The sequence below is a fragment of the Callospermophilus lateralis genome, chromosome 7 (genome assembly GCF_048772815.1).
Source record: "Callospermophilus lateralis isolate mCalLat2 chromosome 7, mCalLat2.hap1, whole genome shotgun sequence".
NCBI lineage: Eukaryota > Metazoa > Chordata > Mammalia > Rodentia > Sciuridae > Callospermophilus > Callospermophilus lateralis.
This window is the reverse complement of record NC_135311.1, coordinates 111,446,534-111,462,814: the sequence shown is the minus strand read 5'-3', so window position 1 is coordinate 111,462,814 and position 16,281 is coordinate 111,446,534. Positions and strand designations below refer to the sequence as shown.

Here is a 16,281-nt window from a genome sequence, read left to right as displayed (position 1 = left end):
GTTCTTGGCTATAGCTTGAAATATCACATAGTAATCAGAAAGTGGTTTCCTTTGGTCTATTTTGTCTAATCTGAGCTTGGTTCAGGAAATATGGGGTAGTCTATTTTGATACTAGGGACTTATCTTCTCTAAAGTAGTTTTATTTTTACAAATGTCTACCCGATACCAGCATACAACTCACTGGAGAGTAGAGTTAGTTTCTAGGTATGAGGTTAAAAGGAATTGGAAGAGGCAGCTGGCAGCTGGCCTGCTGTTGTACTGAGACCTTGCGTGGAAGCCTTTCCTGTGTAGCTCATTTAGTTCTTACATGACCCGAACTACTGAGCCGGCCTCAAGCCAAATTTTAAAATATAGTGTGTGTCTTTAATTATTGTTTTATACAAAATGTTTAAGTGTTCTTAAATGCTTAACTTGTAATTATCACTAATTACTTTGTGAATTAAGAGTTTATTCAAATTTCTCTGTACTGACTTATTTTTTAAAATCGGGGAGACTACTCAAGACAAGGAGTGTTTCCATCAGTATGATGCAGAAGTCTGTAGTTAGAAGCACTCTTTTATATTCAGGATGGTGACTTCGTCTGTATTCATAACATAAATGGAAAATGTAAGAAACAGAGGTCTCCTTTTCTGTGAAAAACATAACTAAGAATCAGATAATATTTTCCTATTCTAGAAGTGAGAAAGAGAATTAACATTCTAGAAGACCATTGGGTATCAGGTTTTAGACTAATTATTTCATCTAATTATCTTACTCAAATTCTGTGAAGATGCCCATATTGTTCCCATTTTCCAGTTGAGCAGACAGCAGCACTTTGTGTAAGTAATTTACCAAGGTTATGTAGCTAATTATTGGAACCGAAATTGAACTGTTTTCTATCTTTAAAACTCATGTTTAAGCTAGACATGGTGGCGTATACCTGTAATCTCACCTACTCAGGAGGCTGAAGCTGGGAAATCATGTGATCCCAGGCATTCAAGACCAGCCTGGGCAACATAGCAAGAGCCTATCTCAAAACAGAAAAGCCCCATGTTCAGTATTTTATTGAAAAGTATGATAAATATTGAAGAGGATTTTAATTTTAATTTTTAATGGGAAAAAGAAAGGACAGGGGCTCAGAGAAGGAGTAGTATTATCAGGAGTGGGGTGGAGAAAGAAAAAGAAAAAGGAGAATATATGAGAAGCGAAAAAGAGAGTGTCCTCCAAAAAATGACAGAGGGATCTGTTAGGTTTGGATGTGACAAAGTACTGTTAACACGTGCTGTAGGCTTCCTTGGTATACTCTAGTTATTTGGGTATACTCTAGTTATTTCCTTTTTTTTACGTTGCTAGTTGACTATGCAGTATTCACAGCTTTTCCATTATTCTAACCTTCAAATTTCTTAGACTCTTGACTTCGAATAGGCCATTTAGGCCATCTCACTGTAGCATCATTTTCTGTGCTGTAATATCAGAGGATTAAGTGTCTACTGTCTGTCTGTACAATAGCAGGAGTTTTATATCCATAATCTCATGTGATCCTCATCATTTTTTAAAAACATTTTTTAGTTGTCAGTGGATCTTTTATTTATTTATTTATTTATTTTAAACATTTTTTTTTTTTTTAAGAGAGAGAGGGGGGGTTATTTATTTATTTATTTAGTTAGTTCTTGGCGGACACAACATCTTTGTTTGTATGTGGTGCTGAGGATCGAACCCGAGCCGCACACATGCCAGGCGAGCGCGCTACCGCATGAGCCACATCCCCAGCCCTTTTATTTATTTATATGTGGTGCTGAGGATCGAACCCAGGGCCTCACACATGCCAGGCAAGTGCTGTACCACTGAGCCACATCCCCGGCCCAATCCTCATCATTTTTATCAGTTATTAGTACTCTCTCATTTTTAAAAATATTTTTTACATTGTAGATGGACACAATACCTTTATTTTATATATTTATAAATTTTTACGTGGTGCTGAGGATCAAACCCAGTGCCTTACACATGCCAGATGAGTGCACTATCTCTGAGCCACAACCCCAGCTAGTAGTGCACTCATTTTACAGATGTGGAATCTAAGGCTTGGAAGAGTCTCGCTCCATAACCAAAAGTTGGTATGTGTTGGCTGCAGTGGTACATTGCCCATAATGCTGAGGCAGGAGGATCACAAGTTCCAGGGCAGCCTCGGCAACTCAGTAAGACCTTGTCTCATAAGAAAAAATAAAAAGAGCTGGGCATGTAGCTTAGTGATGGAGCACCCCTGGGTTTAATTCCTAGTGCTAAAAAAGAAAAAAGAAAAAAGTTTGTATGCCTTTCTTCTGAGGATCTTGGAGGACAATGTCAAGTATCAAAAATAAATGTCTTTAGCATTACTTCCTCTTTATTTTTATAATATTAATAGATTTTTTTTTTAAAGAGAGAGTGAGAGATGGAGAGCGAGAGAGAGAATTTTTTTTTTTAATATTTATTTTTTAGTTTTTTCGGCGGACACAACATCTTTGTATGTGGCGCTGAGAATCGAACCCGGGCCGCACGCATGCCAGGCGAGTGCGCTACCACTTGAGCCACATCCCCAGCCCAATATTAATAGAATTAAGATTACCAGTTGGCATTTCTTCATGATGAGGGGGCAGGCTGGAGTTTTTAATTAATAAATTATTAATTCAATAAACAGTTATGTTCATTATGGTTCCTGTATTGTCCTGGGTAAACTGGATATTAAAGGAACATAGGCCTTCCTGCTGTAGCCTGTAGCATGAAAAGGAATCAAAGGAACTTGTGTTAAGTTCCAAAGGAGAAATCTGTGTGCATTGCTGTTGGGGCATAAAATCCCTTCTAGTTAGAAAATTCATTGTTTCATTAATTCCAGGGACATTGTTGAGGAATACAAACTACTTTGTTCTGTGCAGCTTGTAGATTCATATAACAAAGTCTTAGTCAGTTTTGGACCAAATGATTAACCTGGAAGGCTTCAAGTATGAAATTAGTCAGATTATCAACCTGTCTTTAAAAGTGCTATAGCTGGTACAGTGGCATACACCTATAATACCAGCAACTGGGGAGGTTGAGGCAGGAAGGTCAAGTTCAAGGCTAGCCTCAGCAGCTTAGAGAGGTCCTAAGCAACTTAGTGAGGTCCTAAGCAACATAGCGAGGCCTGTCTCATAATGAAAATAAAAGGGCTCGGGATGTGCTCAATGATTAAGCACCCCTGGGCTCAGTCCCCAGCACCAAAAAATACATAAATAAATAAAAGTACTGTAGACTTCTCTATAATATAATAGAGAATGCATACATACACAAAGATGAATTTTATATTATATATTCTAAAATTAATAAACAAGTCAACATAGTCCTTGGGGTTAGAAAGAGGTATGCTTCAGTTTCTTCCTCTCCAAAGTGAAGATAAAATAATTCTTTTTGCCCTGATGCTGTATTCAGGTCAGTACCTTGGATAAGAGTTAAGTAGTTGCCTCTTATCAGTAGATCTGATTTCAATTTTCCATTTCATAGAAGCTGTGCATATTTTAATTTATTGATTTAAAATTTTATTTCTAATTAATGAATTAAAGTGACTGTTTCAAAGAATTTATTTCCTATGTTGTGGGATCTTTAAAAATTCATGCCACAGCATTTATAGCAACTCCCTTTGTGTTTGTGCCCATTTTTATAAAAGATCATAGCCAGAGAGATTATAAACTATGCATTATTGATCTGATTGGGTGAATACCATCTGGCAAGTAAGTTGAAAGTTGGATCTGCTATTAGGAGAAGGACAGGTAGAACTGACCTTAATAGACATAGGACATTATATTAATTAATTCTTAGTTTTCCCTCTTACAAATGAAAAAGAGGCTATTATTTTTGGCCTATAAGAGGCACTCTGGTTTGTATGGTAATGGAGTAGCTCATGTCAAAACTAGCTTTCCCTCTATACAACAGGACAAAATAAATGAAGCAACAGTGTCAAGCAGTGAACGGTAGGCAGCAGAACATTTCAATCTCTAAAGAGAAGGAAAACCAACGAGGCAAATCCCACAGATATGCAGCTTTCTGGGCCCAATTTCCTACCTTTTCAGAGAGGGAAGTTTGAACATGTTGTAGTGGTTTCCACTGAGCTGACGAAGAAAAGACAGCTGAAGCAGTGGGAATCTGGATGGACCATCTGAGAGGCATCAGAAGTCTGTGGGGGAGTTCCTGAGAATCTGAGCTATGTATTATACAGGGCAAAACCAAGTGAGGCTTTCTATACAGATAGTGGCTGCCACAGGATGAGATTAGAAAGGATGCTAAAGGAATCAGTGCTAGAAGGGAAACATTGCCAGGGACAATGGTAGCCCTATTCTACCAGTGTTTAACCCGGCCATCCAGCTGAGACACTGGAAAGACCATGTAACCCAGAGTCTGATTCTTAATAAAAAGTTACCAAGACATGCAAAGAAATAAACATGATCCATATGCAAGAAAAAATATAAAAAGAACAACCCTATAGATAAGGTGACCCCCCCACAGTGTTGTTGTAGAGAAAAACGCAATTATGAATACACTTGAAGAATTAAAGGAAAATAGAGTGAATAATAAATAGTTTCAGAAATTGAATCTATAGAAAAGAACCAAATGCAGATTCTAGAACTGAAAAGTTTACAGAAAAAAAAAGATTATAGTAAATGAGATTAAAATTTACTCAACAGCAGATTGGAAATAATGGAAGTCAGTGAACTTAAAGAGAACAATAGAAATTTTCTAACTTGAACCACAGGGAGAGGGGGAGAGGAAGAGCAGAGCCTCAAGGATCTGTGGGATAATAGTAAATGGTCTATTTTATTTATTTATTTATTTTAAGAGAGAGTGAGAGAGGGGGAGAGAGAGAGAGAGAATTTTAATACTTATTTTCTTAGTTATCGGCGGACACAACATCTTTGTTTGTATGTGGTGCTGAGGATCGAACCCAGGCGGCACGCATGCCAGGCGAGCGCGCTACCGCTTGAGCCACATCCACAGCCCCTAGTAAATGGTCTATATATGACAACTGGGATGGGGAAAAAAGAATAATGACTGAAAATTTTCTGAATTGATGAACAACATTGATTTAGAGATTCAAGAACCTAATTTATATATTAAGTGAACCCTAATATTGATGACTATTGGGTAAGGAAATCTAGGTACATCACAGTTAAACTTCTGAAATATAGAAAGAGAAAATTTTGAAAGCAGAGAAAACAAAATATTAGCTGAGTGTGGTGGCCTACACCTATAATCAACTGGGGAGGCTGAAACAGGAGGATCACAAACTCAAGGTCAGCCTCAGCAACTTAGCTTGGCCCTGTCTTAAAATAAAAAATCTAAAGGACAAAATATTTCATACATATAGCTCAGTAATAAAGCACTCCAGATTCAATCCCTGGTACCTGCCCCCAAAGAAAAAGGAAGAGAAAAAAAGAAGACAGTGTATAAGAGTAAAAGTTGTCGCTGCGGTCGGCTGGGGTTGTGGCTTAGTGGTAGAGTGCTTGTCTAGCATGTACGAGGCCCTGTGTTCGATTTTCAGCACTGCATAAAAATAAAACAATAAATAAAGATCCATCAACAACTAAAGAATGTTTTTTAAAAAATAGAGGTCAGAAGACAATGAAAGATTTTTAAAAGTATTTAAAAAAAAAGCCCCAAATGTGTCATTCATAAAATGAAAATATCCTTTAAAAAAAGCGAAGATAAAATAAGATACTTTCAAATCAACAGAAGTTAAAAAAACGTTTTGCCAACAGGACTGTTTTACAGCAAATGCTAAAGAATTTTGTTCAGGCCAAAGGAAAGTGATACCAGAGAGGGTATACAGGAAGAATGAAGATCTCTGGGAATGGAAAATATAAAAAAATACTTTCTTATAATTTGCTTGAAAGACAGAAATAATCTTGTGAAGTTAGGGTTTCATTTTTTATTGTTTTTCTTTTTAGATGTAGATGGAACTAATACCTTTCTTTTTTATTTATTTAATTTCGTGTGTTACTGAGGATCGGACCCAGTAACTCACACATGCTAGACAAGCACTCTACCACTGAGCTGCAACCCCAGCCCCTAAAATTAGGTTTAGTTTTTTTTTGTTGTTTTTTTTTAAAGAGAGAGTAAGAAAGGAGAGAGAGAGAGAGAGAGAGAGAGAGAACTTTTTTAATATTTATTTTTTAGTTATTGGCGGACACATCTTTGTTTGTACATGGTGCTGAGAATCGAACCCGGGCTGCACGCATGCCAGGCGAGCGCGCTACCACTTGAGCCACATCCCCAGCCCTAGGTTTAGTTTTGAGGGGGGTACTGGGGATTGAACTCTGGGGCACTCAACCACCGAGCCTCATCCCCAGCCCTACTTTTTGTATTTGATTTAGAAACAAGGGTCTCACTGAGTTGCCTAGCTCCTTGATTTTGCTGAGGCTGGCTTTGAACTCTTGACCCTCCCAAGCTGCTGGGATTACAGGCGTGTGACCCGGGGCCAGGCTAAAGTTAGGTTTTGAACATACATAGACATTAAGAAATTAAAGGGGGGCTGGGGATGTGGCTCAAGTGGTAGCGCGCTCGTCTGTCATGCGTGCGGCCCAGGTTCAATCCTCAGCACCACATACAAACAAAGATGTTGTGTCTGCCGAAAACTAAATAAATAAATAAATAAATAACTTATTAAAAAAAAAAAAAGAAATTAAAGGGCTGGACACAGTGTATACTTGTAATTCCAGAGACTTGGGAGGCTGAGGCAGAAGTATCACAAATTCAAGAGCAGCCTCAGGAACTTAGTGAGACCCTGTCTCAAAATAAAAAACTATAAAGAGCTGAGGCTGTGTCTCGTGTTGATAAGCACCCCTGGGTTCAGTTCCCAGTACTGAAAAACAAAAATAATTACAAAAAAAGTGTTAAAGGAAACTACAGTGAACATTAAGTAGTCTTAGCAGAGAAAGAGACTCACAAGACACACAAGGATGGGGATGGGCAAATGAACTTTTGCTGTTGTAAGATTGTTACATTTGTGCAAAAGGCAGTAAATGGGAAGTATAAGTATTGTGTATAAAGTGAGAAGAGGGAAGGGTGATATAAGAAATATGAAAAGGCATTATATTGACTGTAATAGGCTCTGGTAAGTTAAGGGTGAATATTGTTAGCCCTAGAGCAATACTACAACAACTTAACAAAAAGAGAGATATCTGAGAAGCCAGCAGAAGAGAACATTAGAAACAGTTAACCTGAAAGAAAGGAATTTTTATTTTATTTTATTTTATTTTTTACAGTCCTGGGAATTGAATCCAGGGATGCTCTACCATTGAGCTACATTCTCAGTCCTATTGATTTTTTAAATTTACACACAGGGTCTTGCCAAGTTGTTGAGGCTGACCTTGAATTTACAATCCTGCCTCAGCCTCCTGAGTTGCTAGGACCATAGGGGTGTGCCATCATGCATGGCTAGAAGAAAGGAAATTTTGATATATGCTACAACATCAGTGAACCTTGAAGACATTAGTTCAAGAGAATATGACAGCCAGGCATGGTGGTTCATGCCTGTAATCCCAGCTGCTCAGGAGGCTGAGGCAGGAGGATGGTGAGTTCAAAGCCAGCCTCATCAAAAGGGAGGCACTAAGCAACTCAGTGAGATCCTGATAATAAAATAAGATCCTGATAATAAAATAAGTCTGGAGATGTGGCTGAGTGGTCAAGTGCCCCTGAGTTCAATCCCTAGTCCCCTCCCCCCCGCCCCCACCAAAAAAAGAATAAGCCAGTCACAAAAGGACAAATGTTATATTACTCTGTTTACATGAGGTGCCTAGAGTATTCAAATTCATAGAGAAGTAGAATGGTGGTTGCCAGGAGCTGGGAACAAAGGGGAGTGGAGAGTTGGTGTTATTGGGTATGGAATTTCACGTTTGCAAGACAAAATGACTTCTAAGATAGATGATGGTGATAAATGCATAGCGTTGGTGTGTATGTATTTAATGCTGCAGAATTGTACATTTAAGAATGATTAAAATGTTACATTTTATATTACTTATATTTTACCACAATAACAAAATGTTTTAAAAAAGAATAGGCAAGGCTGGGCATGATGGCGCACGCCTGTAATCCTAATGACTCCAGTAGACTGAGGCAGGAGGATCTTCTCAGGTTCCAGGTCAGTCTGGGCAACTTAGCAAGACCCTGTCGCAAAAAGTAAAGGCTGGGGCTGTAACTCAGTGACAGAGCGCTTGCCTAGCATGTATGAGGTACGGGGTTCCATCATTAGCATCATATAAAAATAAAAAAAGTCATGCTGTCCATCTACAACTGCCAAAAAAATAAATAAAATAAAAGGACTGGGATGTAGCTCAATGGTAGAGTGCCCCTGTACTAGTACTCTAGTACTACCAAAAATAAAAGTAAATAATTAATTTTAAAAAATAATAATCAAGGATATAAGAGAATACACAGTTTATCAGTATTAGGAAGATAAGTGGATATATTACTACAAATTCTACCTGCATTAAAAGGGGAGTAGGGGAGCCAGGCATGGTGGTGAACACCTATAATCCTAGTGACTTGAGAGGATAAGATAGGAGGATTACAAGTTTCAGGCAGCCTGGCAATTTAGTGAGACCCTATTTAAAAAAAGGCGGGGTGGGCAGTACTGGGGATATAGTTTAGTGGTAGAGCCTTGCTGAGTTCAATCCCAGGTACCATAGAAAGGGGGCAGTAGAGGAATATTGTGACCAATTTTATGTTTAAAAAATTGACAATTTGGATGTAAAAGACAAAATCCTCAGAAAACACAGCTAACTGAAAACTGAATCAAGAAGAAATTGAAGTCTGAATACCCTATAACATACTAAAGAACTTGAGTTCATAATCAGAGAGCTTCAGACTCAGATGATTTCACTGATGAGTTCTATACACATTTATTTAATGTCTTCACTTTTTAGTGAAGTAATAGGGATATAATATCTCTCTACAAGCAAATGTAAGGGAATTATGTATAAATTTGCTTTAAGATAGACTATTCATATTTGAACAGAAATTCACAAATGCCTAAAGGTCTTGTTATTGTAAAATTATGTCAGAATCTTACTGATATAAATATGCATCAGAACGAATTATAGAGTTAATAACTAAATCATCCACAGCAAACTGAACTAATAGCTAAGCTAGCTTAAATTTATAATTTAAAATCCAGAATTACAGTGATTGCACACTATGTCCAAGACAGCCGTGGTGAAGCACTGCTAACAGAGTGCATTTCAGAGAATCATAGGGATTCTGTGTGGCTTTGGGCATGCGTGAATAGTCATATAGTTGGACATTGCATGCTATGCAGTCTTCTTAATGCAATAGTGATTTAGAATTCACACAAGTAAAATGCTAATTTGGTTTTACTTCTACCACATTTCTTGTAATTCAGTAATTTATTTTACAGGTTTGTAATAAGTAGGTGAGGTCTAATTATAAGCACAAATAAAGTTTGTGGAATTCCGTAAGTTACAAAGAATGGACTAGCATTTTTGGATGAGTTTGCAGACTATTAGAAAAACCCATCAGTAGGCCATGGACCATACTCTGAGAAACAGTATTGTTCTGAGCAGATGTGTCTGGGGGGAGGGACACAGAGAGCTCTCTGTTGGCTGTCTTTTGCTGTCTACTGTTTTGCCACTTTGCTGATCTCAGGGTCTAAACTTCATTTTAAGCAGTCTCTTCTCAACTGCTACCTTTATCAATATCTTTTTCCTGTTGCTTGATGAAAGTTCTCCCTGCTTCGAATGAGCTCTTCTTTCTGTAAGGATTCCCCTAGCTGGGCCTCTGGTAACCCAAATCTTCATATCACAGAATTCATATGCTCCCTGAGAGCTAGGAGAGCTGCTGCTAAGTGTGGGGGTGCTCACGCATAGCCTCTTGCTGTATCTGGAAGCCCTGCATCCCTTCCACCCAAACCCTGCTCCTGGCACAGTTGACCCTTAGGATCCATGTAATAATCTCTCAATCTCTTTCCAGTCCAGACACTTTCAGAGAATGACAATTCATTAGAGAAATCTGGACCCATAAACACATTCGATTGATTTCTCTCTTTAAAGAGGAGAGGGACTTGCCTTCTTAGCTATTAAAATATTCTTAATGCCACACTGTGAAAACCAGTAGTGGTAATGCTAGGACAGGGGGCGAAAAAAAATGTTTTAAAAATAGAGTACTCAGACATAAAACCCATGTACTTAGGAATTTACCAGAGCATGAGGTAGTACCCCAAATCAAAGGAGAAAGGGCATCCTGTGTTATAGATGATTCAGACAGAACCCATCCACACCAACTCTAATAAATACATAGGTGGACTTTAGATGGATTAAGGATTTAAAGGAAAATGGCAAAATCAGAAAGTAGTAAAGAAGAATAAAAAATTTATCATTGTGATTTAGGTGTCTAAGGGAGGAACTAAACAAAACCTTAAATGCAAAATCCATATGCAAAAATTGATGAATTGGGGCTGGGGATGTGGCTCAAGTGGTAGCGTGCTCGCCTGGCATGCATGCGGCCCAGTTTTGATCCTCAGCACCACATACAAACAAAGATATTGTGTCCGCCGATAACTAAAAAATAAATATTAAAATTCTCTCTCTCTCTCTCTCTCTCTCTCTCTTCGTCCCTCCCTCCCTCTGTCCCTCTCTCAAAAAAAAAAAAAAAAAATTGATGAATTTGTTTTAAACAAATTCAAGGATTTTGTGCTGATAACATAGACAATATACAGAGAATATACCAGGAGAAGAAAAATTCAAGTATTTAAAATTCACAAGGGTTGGTGTCTAGAATGAACAAGGGACTTCTGTAGTCAAGAAGAAAAAGGCAGCAATCTCAGTAGAAAATGGGCAATATACAGAATTCAGAAATACATAAGGCTAAGCATATGAAGAGATAACCAAACTCTCGGACTGTAAGAAATATCCACATTAGAACAAAATTGTCACGTTCCTCGTAAAACACTCAAGGTCACTCCAGGGGAACAGGGCTGCATGAATAACCACACAAGAGACAGAGATACCTTTTTCTTTGGCGGCTGTGGTGGCTCCTTTGACCTTAGGGGTCCATGAAAAGAGAGAAAGAGAGAGAGCCCTGTGCTGAACCCTTTTATTGAGGAGAAGCTATTCAAATGAGGCAAGGGGTCAGGTTTCAGGGGGTTGAGTCTAGCTTCCTGATGTCTGCTGTCAGCAGGTTGACTGACATCTAGGAAGGCTATACCCAAAGGCAGACCAAGAGAAGGGGACACACAAAGGGCGTTTCCATGGAACTGTCTATCCCAAACAGGGCAAAGGGATAGATAAATGTAGCTCAATCAATGGGGCGAAACACCTATGTCTGAAGATGCGTCCTCAAACTTCTGGGACCCGGGCAATGTCCAGGTCACTACAAAATGTAGTGATGGTCAAAAGCCTCTCTGCTCTAGGACAGAAGACGTGACTCATTCTGAATGACTCCACACACAAAATACCATTTTGTACCTTTTATATTGACAAAAATTAGTAAGATGACAAAAATTAGTAAGATGGATAATGTCACATATTGGCAGGAAGGTGAAACTATTGTAATCTGTGTCCTTTGCTATTGGGAAAATAGTCTGGTATAGCTATTTTGGAGAGCCATCTAATGATAATTAAAGGCCAAGTATATGCATATGCTTTTCCTAGCAAATCTCCTTTGTTTATTTTCTACATAATTTATCATAGATATGCATTATTTGTTGACTGAAGGAGTTGGAAATGAATACATTTCCGTCCTGGGATGGGGGTTATAGGCAAGAAGTGGGGTGTTTATATCATAAAATGTTATATAGCAATTAAAAGATTAAAAAAAATCCAGACATAAGACGACATGAATGGAACTTAAAACAGCCTGAGTAAAAAAAGGAAACAATAAAACAATTTCATTTCTATGAATTATAAAGAGATATATGATGAGATTCTTAAATAGGATGTAATAAGTGTAAACCTTAAGATTAAAAATTGAGGGCTGGGGATGTGGCTCAAGCAATAGCGTGCTCGCCTGGCGTGCGCAGGGCGCTGGGTTCGATCCTCAACACCACATATAAATAGAATAAAGATATTGTGTCCATGTAAAACTAAAAAATAAATATTTTTTAAAAAGATTAAAAATTGATAAATTAAACTTTGCCCGAGGGCTGGGGTTGTGGCTCAGTGGTAGTCTTTGCTTAGAATGCGTGAGGCACTAGGTTCGATCCCCAGCACCTCATAAAAATAAATAAATAAATAAACAAAATAAAGGTATTAAAAAAAAGACACCACGTTTAAAAAAAAATTTACTTTGCCCAAACTAAAATTTTCTACTTTTCGAAGATACTCCTAAGAAAAAGATAAGTCACAGAATGAAAAAAATTCATATTTATACATATTTATTTTAGAATATTCAGTAGTTGTATGTATTTGTATAATTTTTTAAATCGATATGTATTATACAAATACATATAACTATAAGCAAAACAGTAAAAGATTTGAAGATAATAATAAGCAAATAATAAGCAAACAGTAAAAGATTTGAAGAGACACTTTACAAAAGAGGATATAAGAATGACTCATAAAAACACGAAAATATTCTCTATTAGTCATCAGGGAAATACATAGTCATCAGGGAAATACAAAACCACAGTAACATTAGATATTGATCAGAATGGTTGAAGTTTAAAGAAACATGATAACAAATTGTTAGCAAGGAGGTCCAGGCCACACAACTCTTAATGTATTGCTGTTGCAAATGTAAAAGGTATAACCACTTTGGAAACCAGTTTGGCAGTTTCTTAGAAAGAAAAACATATACTTGCCAAATGACACAAGTCATTCCATTGTTAAGAATTTGTGCAAGAAAAATGTAAACATATGTTCACATAAAGACCTGTACCTGAATTCTGATAACAGTTCTATTCCTGACGTGCCCAAACTGGAAAATAGCACAGTTGCCATGCAACAGATGAATGGACAAACAGATGCGGTGTGTCTGCACAACGGGGTACTATTTGGCAGTGAAAAGGAGCAAGCTTGATATAGGCAACACAGCAACATAGTGTTGAATATCAAATTCATTATTCTGAGCAAAAGACCCCAGATAGAAAAGAACACATATTATATGGTTCCATTTATATAACATGGAAACTTATCATTAATAATTTAAAAGCAGATCAGTAGTTGCCTGGGGTGAAGAGTAAAGAGGGAGGAAGGGATTGCAAAGTTACGTGATTAATACATACATGCATTAAAAGAAGAGGAACTGTACACACATGTCCATTAGACACAATAGAATGATTGCCTTTGAGAGAGAAGGGAATGAAGAGGGGAAATAAAAATGATGACTTGATTTACATTATTTTCTGGAGGGTTCCTTACAACCCAATATGGTTGATTGGATAATTGTTTCTGTATACCTATTCATTGTGTGATAATTAGGAGGATGACCCATCTAAGTACAAGGAAGAAAGCCCTCAGGAAGCAGAAAGGCCAACATGTACACTAATCCCCACAAAACATTGCCATGAGAAAGGAGAGAATACTGAAATAGGTGTACCATGTTCATAAGTTAGAAGACATGTTATTGTTAAGATATGGAATCTCCCCAATTAAAAAAAAATAATCGACATATTCTCAGTCAGAAGAAAGCTTGGGATCTCTCTCTCTCTCTCTCAAGGTTGACAATTGATTTTATTTATTTATTTATTTATTTATTTATTAGTTGTAGTTGGGCACAGTATCCTTATTTTATTTATTTATTTATATGTGGTGCTGAGGATCGAACCCCACACATGCTAGACGAGTGTTCTACCACTGAGCCCCAGCCCCAGCTCATGATTTTTAAATTTCTATGGAAATACAGACAATCTAGAGTGGTTAGAACCATTTTGACAAAGGGAACCAAGTTGAGGGGTTTACATTGCCTGCTTTTAAAATTTACTATGAAGCTATATAGTAACCAAGATTCAGTTGTGCTGGTGTAAAGTTAGACATGAAGATCAATGGATCAGAAAATAGAATTCAGAAATGGACCCACACATGTATGGCCAATTGATCTGTGTGTGGAGGGGTACTAGGATTGAATCATGGCTGCTTTCCCACTGAATTACATTCCCAACCCTTTTTTATAAATTTGAGATAGGGTCTCATTAAGTTGCTGAGGTTGGCCTCAAACTTGTTATCCTCTTGCCTGACCCTCCCAGGTTAACTGGGATTACATGTACACCTGCTGTTATTTAAGTGAGAAGAGAGAATTTCTGTGATGTGGGAGGGGGCCAAGTAGCAGAAAAACCCCACCAATTGACTTTTGACAAATACACGAGAAATCAATCCAAAGGAGGAGATAGTGTAATCTGTTCAATTTGCACACAGAAAAAGAATGAACTTCTCTTATTACTCACCATATACAAAATTAACTTGGAATGGACCATATACCTATTTATTTTTTACGATACCTTTATTTCACTGATTTACTTTTATGTGGTTCTGAGGATCGAACCCAGGGTCTCACACGTGTGAGGCGAGCACTCTACCACTGAGCCACAACCCTAGCCCTTGGTAACAATTTTTTAAAGAAGACATTAAAAGCCTTCATCAAAGGCTTCATCAAAAGTAAAAACATTACTTCACCAAAAATGACTTCATCAAAAGTGAAAACTCAGCTGGGTGTGGTGGCTACTCATGAGCAACTTAGCCTTGGACAACTTAGTGAGACCATGTCTCAAAAAAAATTTTTTTTAAATAAAGGGGCTGGTGCTCAATGGCATAGTGCTTGCCTAGCATCTGTGAAGCCCTGGGTCCGGTCCCCAGTAACACCATCATCAACAACAATAACAGAAGTAAAACCTAGGTTTTCAAAACAATACTGTTACAAAAATTAAAATTAGGGGTTGGGGTTGTGGCTCTGTGGTAGAGTGGTCACCTAGCATGTCCAAGGCACTGGGTTTGATCCTCAGCACCACATAAATGTAAATTAAAGATATTGTATACACCTAAAACTTAAAAATAAATATTTAAGAAAAATTAAAATTAAAGGCAATTCTCCCACAGACAGGGAGAAAATGTGCAAAACATATACAACAGAAGACTTGTATTTTGAATATTGAAATAACTCTTAAAACTTATAATAAGAAGACAAAACAACAACAAAAACAGTTAAAAATGGGTGAAGAGCTGGGCATTGTGGCACACGCCTGTAATCCCAGCAGCTCGGAAGGCTGAGGCAGGAGGATTGAGAGTTCAAACCTAGCCTCAGCAAAAGAGAGGCACCATCAGTGAGACCCTGACTCTGAAATACAAAATAGGGCTGGAGATGTGACTCAGTAGTCCAGTACCCCTGAGTTCAATCCCTGGTCACCCCGCCCCTCAAAAAAAAAAAAAAAAAAAAAGAGGCAAAGAAGGGATGGGAATGTAGCTCAGTGGTAGAACATTTGTTTAGCATGCATGAATGAGGTCCTGGGTTCAGTCCCCAGCACCACACAAAAGGGGGGACAAAGGTATAAATAGCCACTTCATTAAAATAGATATACAGATGGCAAAGAAGCACTTGAAAAGATACTCAGCATAATTAGTAATTAGGAAACAGTGTAAATTAAAATCATAGTCAGATGTTACTTTTAACCTTTGAAGGACTAAAATTAAAGAGAGACTATATTAGGTATTGGCAATGATGGAAAGTACCTATTATACTTTGCACTGCTGGTGGGAATGTACATGGTACAAACACTCTGAAAAAGTCTGATAAATTTTTGAAAATTAAACACTTCCCACCATATCTCCAGCCATTCCTCCCTGAGAGAAATGGCATACACCGTGGAATACTACTCAGTATTAAGGCAGGAGGGTACAACGGGGCTGGACGGCACATGTTCACTAGCTTCGTTGTTGTGATGGTTTCACAGAGACGTGTGAATATGTCAAAACTGATCAAGTTCTACACATTGTGTAGGAGCAGCTTTCCGCCACCATGTCCTTCTGCCACAGTGTTCTGCCTCTCCTCAGTCCAAAGCCATGGAACCAGCTGATTGTGGACTAAAACCTCAGAAAACATGAGCCAAAATAAATCTTTGCTCCTGTCAGTTGTTTTTCTCAGGTATTTGTCATAACAATGAAAAGCTAACGCATATGTTAATTATAACTCAGTAATGCTTCTAAAAAATAGCCAGAGACAAAAAGATTACAATCAAAGGAACAAAAGTTCAGCTGACAGTTGGCTTCTCAAGAGCAGCAATAAAAGCCAGAAGATGGTGAACTGTTTATCATTTTTAAAGAAAACAACTGTCAACCTAGAGTCTCTGTATGCCATGAA

The 16,281-nt window shown here is 37.8% G+C and overlaps 1 protein-coding gene across 4 annotated transcripts in view; it reads left to right on the top strand.

Annotated features, from left to right (window-relative positions):
* St3gal3 (ST3 beta-galactoside alpha-2,3-sialyltransferase 3) overlaps positions 1–16,281 on the top strand; it is a 194,013-nt gene that overhangs the window by 25,728 nt on the left and 152,004 nt on the right. The gene's annotated exons all lie outside the window — the stretch shown is intronic.